Here is an 11,131-nt window from a genome sequence, read left to right on the forward strand (position 1 = left end):
ACACTCATTAGTGGAAGATTACTCTCCACTGCAAATCTCCATATATGAAATAAAAATAACAAATGAATTCATTGTGCAATCTAATCCCCATCACATAAATTCTAAAATAAGAAACTCTGGGTTCCTTCCAGAGACTTGTCGACGTGTTTGTCTCTGAGAGACCCTCGTATGCGCTATAATGCAGCTTGCAAGAATTTTGGCAACAAATCCAATCATGCACCATAAGTTTTATGCCCAATGCCATAAATTCCACGAAACATTGAAACGGACTCTTTTGGAACCTCAACTTAAAAGGTGGGCACAGATGTCAAGTGGAGAGTGGCTTAAAAATTTGTGCATAGATGTCAAATGAACATTAAAAGGGTAGATGATCGACTGATTGAAAAGAAGTCCTATTCGCCTAATTATGTTAAACACCATGGATTATAGCATTACTAAAGCTAGTAGCCTGGTTCACAAATCCCCAAACATGAGGTTTAGACTGTATAGTGGCTAGCTAAGGATTAGACTCTATGGATTTAATGTCGCTACATTCATATATCTATTATGTTAAACAACATGGATTAGAACATTACCAAAGTTAGTAGCCAAGTTCACAAAGCCCCAAACATGAGGATTAGACTGTATATTGGCTAGCTGAGGATTAGATTGTATGGCTTTAATGTCGCTACATTCATATATTTAGTCGACCATGGAGGGGAGAATAGAGTTGGAGTTATTGGTCTAACAACGCTGGTACAAGGAATTATTGAGGCAGGGGAGTCTGGATTTTCTTCTTGCCGAAAGCTTCTTTAGGTGGATTACTCTAGCTATTGTAACTCAAAAATTTCCTGGTTATGAAGGAAAATTACCAAGGTAACATGAAACTAATATTTCAGATTAGAAGCTAACGCTTCCAACCTAGAGAGGCACTAAAATAACTAGTCTTTAATAAATACAAGGGCTAGATCTTCTAGTTTAAAAAGATGGTGGTTGGGTGTTATAGACATTTTTGGGCACTACAACCACAAGCATAAAATGTCCATAAACCAAGTGCTCCTAAGTCCCTAAAAGTGTTGTTCTAACCCCTAAAGGAGCAAGGTCAACTGATTACAGCTTCTCCCAGAAGTTCTCCATGAAAAACTGGTCAAAACTGGTCAAAACAGGATCATTTCACCTGCTCCATAGGCAAAGTGCATTGCATCTCACCTAAGTACACTCTGTGGGTGCATTACATTTCAAAAAGCCCTTCTACGCGGTGCGATGGGTGAGAAGTGACAAATGGCAGTGTCAATCCGCGAGGTGGAGAGGCATGGAATCCTCCAGAAACTTCTCCTGTGACACTTGCCTCTCTGAATTCAACCAAGGATGAGTAAGAGATCATAAATCTCCAAGTGGAAGCAAGAACTATCAGAGGGAAGACACTAATCAAATTACAAGCTGACTCATCTCCCTTACAGATATCTATATATGGATCGCTCATCCCAGAGATCTAGAGGCTGGAATTTTGCATCTTGTAAGGAATTGTTGTTAGTTTCTGGAGGCAACATAATAGTGTTGGGTGAACTCAGCTTTGTATGAGGTGAAGAAGGGCTTACTTGCTGAGAGGATGATGCTGGGTCAGAACAACTGGTTGTAACTCCCTTGGCTCTTTCTTGATTATCAATAAAATCTATTCAAGTTTTCCTCCATACTCTTGTGTCGTTTATGTTTTATGCATTTGTATGGTCAATTTACATATGATGCTAGATTATTTATGATAATAAATCCATGTTCTTGTATAGTGTTATGCTACTTTGGTTCTACAGGTACTCTGTGAAGCTGGGTGTACAAGGAAGAAAGTGGCAAAGGACTATCAGAAGAGAGAGGAATCGAACTAGGAGCCAAGCGCAAGACAGGGGTTGGTCTCCTCTATTCTTCTCTCATCTATCTTTCATAAAGGAAAAATGAAAGTAGCTTTACTTTTTTTGTTTCTAAGTTAACTACCACACCTTAGTGGGATAAGCAGTTCTGTATAGACACTTTTCCCTGTAACAAAATGGCGACTCCACTGGGGAATAGTTCGGAAGAAAACGTGAAGAAACTTTGTTCGTAGCAAGTCGCTCTTGAACATGACACTTTCACTCCGCATCCAAGTCGGGTTGGGTTGTTTCATTGACCGGTCACATCACCATGGTCCCATCACACCATCCACATTTGGGGTTAATGCTACTAATCCGTCACGTCAGTTTCGGCGATATGTTCAAGAGAATTCATTCAGAGAATTCACCTGTGTCTCACCCACTACAATACATTTACACTCCATTCTTTCATGAACGCCACCCTAAACCTTATATCACCAAATCGTTTTCACCTCCATTAAAGTCATTTGCTCCGTTCCGTGTCATTGATGTGGGATTCATTAAGGCCCTCCTATGACGGATAGCTTCTTGTCAACATCAGCTCATTATCCAAGAAGCCAATCTAGGAACACCCCGTTCAGTACTTTGAAGCTTGTATGCCTCAATGGCAAGTTTCTCACTTCCGGCGATAGGTTTACATCAATGGCCTTCGACCGAAAGATTTTGCGTGGTGTTCAACGCCAAGTCCTTTATTCACACCACGTGAACTGTACTGCATTACCTTGAGGGTCATTATCATTATCGGTGATTCCTATCGCGCCTGTTAACAGCTTACATCATTGGCTGGTAATCAGGCAATGTCTTTCCATGTTCGACTCCAGAACATCTCTCACATGGATAGACTTGTACTTCGAGTGATGATCGAACGAGATTGAAGACCCTGGATCTAGTTTCATCCATCTGGGCTACGATATATATTTAGGGAAATAAAGACATCAAATGTACATCGTTGCTGCACAGATAATCATCCAATCAAAGGGATGATGGCTCTACCAGAATCATCAGTCTACACTCAGACGATTGTCTGTCCTATGTACATGAAAATGAATTTATAAAGTTGAGCATGGGAATGCCCGCCTCAGCTAGATCATGAAAAAATTATGAAGATAATTTATTGTATTGTATCTTATTACAGGTCTCCTCCCAACTTGAAAGAACTTCAGATCCTCATAATAAAGCATTTCACCCGACATCAAAAAGATTAACGACCTCATGCTTTACGGGGCAACTCTTATAGAAATTTTTGGGCACTGTAACCCCAAGCATAAAATGTCCATAAACCAAGGGCTCCTAAGTCCCTAAAATTGTTGTTCTAACCCCTAAAGGAGCAAGGTCAACTGATTACAGCTTATCCTAGAAGTTCTCCATGAAAAACTGCTCAGAACTGGTCAAAACAGTATCATTTCACCTGCTCCATAGGCAAAGTGCGTTGCATCTCACCTAAGTACACTTTGTGGGTGCCTTGCATTTCAAAAAGCCCTCCTATGGGGTGCGATGGGCGAGAAGTGACAAATGGCAGTGTCAATCCGCGAGGTGGAGAGGCATGGAATCTTCCAGAAACTTCTCCTGTGACACTTGCCTCTCTGAATTCGACCAAGGATGAGTAAGAGATCATCAATCTCCAGGTGGAAGCAAGAACTATCAGAGGGAAGACACTAATAAAATCACAATCTGACTCATCTCCCTTACAGATATCTATATATGGGTCCCTCATCCCAGAGATCCAGAGGCTGGAATTTCGCATCATGTAAGGAATTGCTGTTAGTTTCTAGAGGCAACATAATAGTGTTGGGTGATCTAAGCTTTGTATGAGGTCAAGAAGGGCTTACTTGCTGAGAGGATGATGCTGGGTCAGAACAACTAGTTGTAACTCCCTTAGCTCTTTCTTGATTATCAATAAAAGATATTCAAGTTTTCCTCCATACTCTTCTGTCGTTTATGTTTTACGCATTTGTATGGTCAATTTACACCTGATCCTAATTGTTTATGATAATAGATCCATGTTCTTGTATAGTGTTATGCTACTTTGATTCTATAGGTACTCTGTGAAGCTGGGTGTACAAGGAAGAAAGTGGAAAAGGACTATCAGAAGAGAGAGCAATCGAACTAGGAGCCAAGCGCAAGACAGAGGTTGGTCTCCTCTATTCTTCTCTCATCTATCTTTCATAAAGGAAAAATGAAAGTAGCTTTAATTTATTTGTTTCTAAGGTAGCTACCACACCTTAGTGGGATAAGTAGTTCTGTATAGACACTTTTCCCTGTAACATAGGGGAGTGTGTGAATCCATTGGGAATGGAATCAATATTTAAGGATATCAATTAAAATTTTCAAAGACTCATTGATATGGACAAGTGTTTTGAAAGGCAGGATAGTTAGCGATCTATCGAACATTAAATTGTTATAGTATGATGGTGGGAAGAGAAATACAACTCAATTATAACAAAATATCTAACACAAGACAAATTTTGTCATAATATCATAAACATTGGTGCAAATATTTGAATCCAAAGATATAGAGCATCGACTGTTGAGTTCCATATATGTAACTATGCATTAAAATATAGAATATCAACACATCATGATTAACAGAGAAAGGAATCATTCACTAAGAAATAGATAATGCAATAGTGTACCCATCTAGACTCTGAAAATTCAAAACAAAAGAAAGGCTGTCAGTAAAAAGGCTAAGACTGTCAGCACAAACCCATTTAGCGATAGATCAATAGAATGAATACCTCTCCCTATTTGAATTGGAAGGAATGTAACAATTTATTCGTACAACAAAATCTTTATGGTACAGAGTATATTCACTACTCTTACCTCAGAATATTACCCTTTCCATGTCAGAGTTGTACATGTTCATAACGACATCTCCATACAAATCACAAACCTCTCGATACACTAAAAGTGATGTTGGTACCATCCCATGACCTCCTTTTTCCTCCTAAAACATATCATTTGCCTACTTCTTTTCATCATATATCTCTTAGATTCCTTGAAAATTTATTAGTTAATAGTCCTATAGTTATTAAAATGCATTGAAATTGATTTAGGAGTTTTATGTTAAAGAATTAGAAGTTTTTGGTAAAATGGTTACAGGAAGTTCCAACATCCTGTAATTGGCTCATTGTTTGACATGTGGCACAATAGCTAGGCTAGAGCGAAAGGTAGGGATGAAAAGTAGAATGTCCAAGCATGGACGAATACCTATCCTACAGCAAAATCGACCCTCCTACATGCACTGTCAACACAGGTCAAAGTATGGCATACTGGCGACAAAGGCAGCAACAACAGCGCATTCTAAATTGATTTAGTTTTTGTTCCTTTTTGAAATCAGTTTAGGATGGAAACATTTTAAAAATCTCGACATGGTAAAAGCGGCAACAGCCATATCATGAATGTACATTCATTTTCGAAATGTAAGGATTGTAAAAAAACATATGTAAATACAGTCCTGTGTAATCAATGTAGGGGTAATCGTTGTATCATTTGAAACGGAGTTTGAACTTAATATCAAGAACACAGTTACAATCACGATCCTTGTCTTGTTGTGTTGATTTGATAACCGGTTGAACACAGTCCAGTATACCTCTGGAACGCGGACGGGCCCTGCGTTAAACTGGTATACTGTCATTTCCTTTTTATTCGCAACTTAGGGTATTACATGACATGCATAGTAATTAAGATTGGTTTCCGATTTCAATAGTTAAGATTGGTTGTTGATTTCAATCGAATGGATATGGTTTGTGTTTGTGATAATGCTTGAACAGTCCATCACTGAGATCATGAATCATATCCTGTAAGGGATTCGATCCGTTTGTTATCTTTTAAAGCAATGTCATGAACTTTGTTTTCATTTCAAAATCTGTTTCTGATCTCTGTGTATTTTTATCTTGTATGAATATTAGTGAAAGCTGAGTATTTGCTAAACAAGGGTTTTATGTATAGTGTCTCTGTAAGGAGATTGAAATCTTGGTTTGCAGTGATACACAATGTTTAATTTGGTAAATGAATTTAATGACAGTGTTGTAATCAGGTATATTAGCAGAGTGACCTAAGTGTTTGAATGATAGGTAACATACCCCAATCTTCCGTAAAGAAATTTTGTGACCTACATCATAACCACTTAGCTAATAATCCTTTATGTCTATATACTTTAGACGCATGCCTCTAAGCTTACGCATCCTGGTCGATAATAAATATGGTCTAGTCTAGTACCCTAGATAGAATACTACATTTTGGCGCCGTTGCTGGGGAGGCGTACTTAAAGGATTCAAAAAAAAAAAAAAAAAAAATCAATACACAAAAATAAACAAAAACACAGTTAGAAATCATGTTCATTTATGCCTAGATTTAGAGACAGTCAGGGTAGATTTGTAAAAACCCCCCAACATCTAACAGCTAACCCACCATCATCAGGAGCAGACTCTCTAGGGAATACAACACCAGCTGAGGAAGTCATCCAAGCATTAGAAGAAAAACAAAAGTCAGGACAGAGACTTACCCTCATTGAAACGCAAACTTTATTCACACATAAATCGCAGAAGAAGCACTTTCCTAGATCTTCCACACAAGGAGAAAGTAGCACAGTGACCCAACAATCTTTCTTTAATCTCCTCTATCAAACAAGTGACACTGACACAAAGAGACCTATTAGAATGGCTGAGGAAGGAGCTGGATCAGTACCACATCAAGGACAGGGAGATGAAGAGGAGTCAACTTTTAAGTTTCCTATACATGAACTACAGGAAGATGATGAGATCAAAATGAAAAGCATACCCCCATCCATGCTACCAAACTTCTATGGTATGGCTTCAGAAGATCCAGACTCATTCTTGTTCGAGTTTGACATTGTATGTCGAACATATGGCTATACACATGATGCTCATAGGTTTAGACTATTCCGAGTGACAGTAAAGGCATCAGCCTTAAGATGGTTCATGAGGCTTGGTGAGCATGCTATAGTTGATTGGGATGGCATGAGGAGAATATTTCTTAGGAAATATCAGCCTTATTGCAGATCCAAAGATTCTAAAGATGATATCTTTAGAATGAGCCAGCAAGAGGATGAAACCTTAGAGGAATATTTAGAACGGTTTGTCTACAACTTACAAAAATCTAAACACCGAACTATACCTCTTGATATGATCCGCACAATATTCTTGAAAGGTATCCGAGAGCAATACATGGATGATCTTAACTTGATGGGCAAAGGTGACATTTCTACCTTAACCTTTGAAGAAATCTCTGAGTTGTGCGAAAAGTGTTCAAGGAGTAAAGCTAAAATGGGAAAGAGAACCCTGTCATCCAAAGTTACAAAATCTGCCTCTGCAAGTGTCACAAGGGCTGAAATAGGGAATCTTTTAGAAGAGTTTAAAACAGATTTGTTAAGAACCCTAGGGAACCAAATTGACACTTTAAAATCTAAGAAGAAACAAGAAGATGAAGATCAGATAATGGCTATCTTCTGCCCAAAATGCCGGAAGAAACATGCATTAAAAGACTGCCCTCTAGAAAACATCCAAGTTTGTGCTTTTTGTATTGAACATCATGATATGTTTAACTATCCTAAAGTTAAGGTTTTGCAGAACTGTAATATGGCAGCCAATACAGAGATGGAAAACGTGTATTACATGGGCACAAAGCGACCATGGTAGCTAAGGCCAGCACCTCAAGGTATGTTTCCAAATCAAAATTTGCAATTTCCTATAAATGATCAAATGTATGCACAAAACTCATGGAATGTACCCATGCCATGGCAACACCAAAACCAACCACAACAACAATGGAGACCGTCTCAACAGTACTCTCAATCTTATCATACATATCCTCAATCATACCCACCAAACTCACAACCATATCAACAATACCAATAGCCGTATTCATCACATTCTCAACCATATCAGCAGTATCCTCAGCAAGTTGTCTATCAGCCCCAACCTCCTCAACAGGCACTGCCTGCTCCTCCACCAATAAATCCACCACAACTGCAATTTCCAGCTAACTCACAACTTCCCAGACCCACTCAAATTCCTGCTCAAACTGTCCCAAATCCAAATAATAGAGCAGAGAGGCCAGCCTACAATGTAGAAGAGGGAACCTCATATTCCACACTGCCTTTGCAAAATATTAACTTGAGGTCTGGTAGGGTACTCCACAAAGATTCTCCAATAACAGATAAGCAAGAAGAAAACACAGAAAATGAAAATGAAATGACAAATCATAGACAACCAAACAATGATACCAAAGATAAACAGATGCAACCACTGCATCCACCTTTTCCAAACTGATTGGTCCAAATAAAACCTCCACTGTCTATACCACAGTTTGATGTCTTAGATGAACTCAAGAATGTCTACATAAAAATTCCACTGCTACAAGCTATAAAAGACATTCCCATCTATACTAAGGCCATCAAAGACATATGTCTCAAGAAGCCTGCTAGAAAAGGATTGATCCTCAAACCATTCATGTCATAGGACATTTAGCAGGCCTTATGACCAATACCATCTCCATGGAAAAGTATGTTGATCCTGGCATTCCCAAAGTGACCACCATCATTAACAACATACAAATTCCAAACACTTTGATAGATCTTGGGCCGCAATCAATGTCATGACTCTTGAAACCATGAGAACACTCCAGCTCATAAATTTGCAACATACAACGATTGTTCTAGAACTAGATGATAGGTCTAAAGTGATTCCTGAAGGGATTTTGGAGGACATAATTGTCTCACTGGACTCTTGGGAGTATCCAGTGGATTTCTTACTTCTTCAACCCAAATCCAATTTAGGAGGGCACCCTATCATCCTTGGTAGACCATGGTTAGCGACTGCTGATGCATTCATAGGATGTCGATCGGGCAACATGATCATTTCAAGAGGGACCGAAAGAAAACAACTCACCCTTTATCCATCGACACAATCACCAGCAGTAACACACAATTTGTGGCTTGATGATAAATTTAATGATAAAGAAGAAGTACAATCTATTTTTAGCATTGACCAAATCTATGATTTCCAAGAACAAGACAATAATGATTTGTAGAATTATTCCTTTCTCAACCTGATATGTCCGAAAATTTGAGAAATGAACAATATCGTGCTGCAGATGTACTTTTGGCCCAAAACTTTCAGGAAACATGCACCATTCAATCTTTGCAAACCACATTTCATGACATTTTTCCAGTTCAATCCATCACCAACACACAGAGTCAGATCATAGAGATTAGTCCAGGGAAAACTCTGAACATAGGCAATCACCTAGACTCATCTCAACAAGAGAAATTGATTCGACTCTTGAGAAAATACCAAAAAGCCTTTGCTTGGGACTACACCGATATGCATGGGATTCACCCCGACACATGCACTCACCATATCTATACAGATAACGCCATTAAACCAGTGAGGCAACCACAGAGAAGAATGAACCCCATGCTCCAAGATATTGTCAGAGAAGAATTGCAAAAACTTTTGAGAGTTAATTTTATATATCCTATTTCTGACAGTCAGTGGGTATCCCCATTGGTTATAGTGCCCAAGAAAAATGGTAAGTGGCGCATTTGTGTTGATTACAGACAGCTGAACAAAGCAACGCTGAAAGATTATTTCCCACTACCATTTATTGACCAAGTTTTAGATACCCTAGCTAGCAAATCATCATTTTATTTTCTTGATGGTTTCAGTGGCTACAACCAGATCAGGATAGCCTCCGAAGACCAGGAAAAAACCACATTCACTTATCCTTGGGGCACTTATGCTTACAATGTTTTGCCATTTGAACTTTGCAATGCTCCAGCTACATTTCAGAGAGCTGTGTTAGCTATTTTCGCTGATTTAATTCATGATTGTGTTGAAGTTTACATGGATGATTTTTCAGTATATGGCAATTCATTTGAACATGCATTAGAAAACCTTGAGAGAGTTTTGAAAAGATGTATTGAATCTAATCTGTCCCTCAGCAATGAAAAGTGCTTTATGATGTTAAACGAAGGGATAGTGTTAGGCCACTATATTTCTTTTCAAGGCATCAAGGTTGACCCAACAAAGATCTAGATCATTGCTGATTTGCCAATTCCACAGAATCAGAGAGAGGTGAGAAGTTTCCTTGGGTATGCAAGCTATTACAGAAGATTTATTGAACATTTTAGTAAAATAGCTTTACCTTTGTTTAAACTTCTAACCAAAGATGTACTTTCCAACTGGAATGAGAACTGTCAACAAGCATTCGAACAACTCAAAAAGAAGTTATCAACCGCACCAGTCTTGAGACGGCCTAATTGGAGCCTACCATTTCATATCTTCACGGATGCATCTGACACCGCAGTGGGTGCCTCATTAGGCCAAAAAGAGGAATCTTGTAATTATGCCATTTATTTCATTAGCAAAAATCTAACACCTGCAGAGTTAAACTACCCAGTCAGAGAAAAGGAAACACTTGCTATCATATATGCTGTGAATAAATTCCGACATTACATAACTGGTTATGAAGTCTTTGTACATACTAATCATTCTGCCATTAGATATTTAATGAATAAACCAATAACCAGTGGCAGAGTTACCAGATGGTTATTATTGTTATAGGAATTTAACATCACAGTGTTAGATAGACCAGGCAAAGAGAGCCAGGTGGCAGATTTTCTTTCTAGATTGCAAAATCTAGGTGAGGTTGTTCCGGTTGAAGATTCTTTTCTAGATGAAAATCTATTTGCAATTTCAATAGTAACTCCTTGGTATGCTGATTTGGCCAATTATTTTTCTACAGGAAGGACACCTCCACACTTTACTACAAAGGAAAAGAAGAGACTAGTCAAACAAAGTGCTAGATATTTATGGCTTAATGGCGATTTATTTTACACTGGTTATGATATGATCATTAGAAGATGTGTAAGAAATGATGAGGTAATTGATATTTTAAAATCTTGCCATGATGAACCGTGTGGTGGGCATTTTGCAGCTAAGCGGACAACATTCAAAGTTCTTACTCTTGGATACTACTGGGCATCCATTTTTAAGGATGCCAAGAAGTATGTAAAGAGTTGTGACAGATGCCAAAGAATGGGCAGGCCAACAGCTACAGATGAGATGCCCCTTTAGCCTAAGTTCTCCTAGAGCCATTTGAAAAATGGGCTCTAGACTTTATAGGACCCATTAACCCAACCTCCAATGGTAAGAAGTACATCTTAGTATGTACTGATTACGTCACAAAGTGGGCTGAAGCAAAAGCACTGGTTAGGGCCACCAAACACA

The sequence above is a fragment of the Pinus tabuliformis genome, chromosome 8, assembly GCF_031772625.1.
Source record: "Pinus tabuliformis cultivar Carrire ecotype Pingquan chromosome 8, CPIR1, whole genome shotgun sequence".
NCBI classification, from domain to species: domain Eukaryota; kingdom Viridiplantae; phylum Streptophyta; class Pinopsida; order Pinales; family Pinaceae; genus Pinus; species Pinus tabuliformis.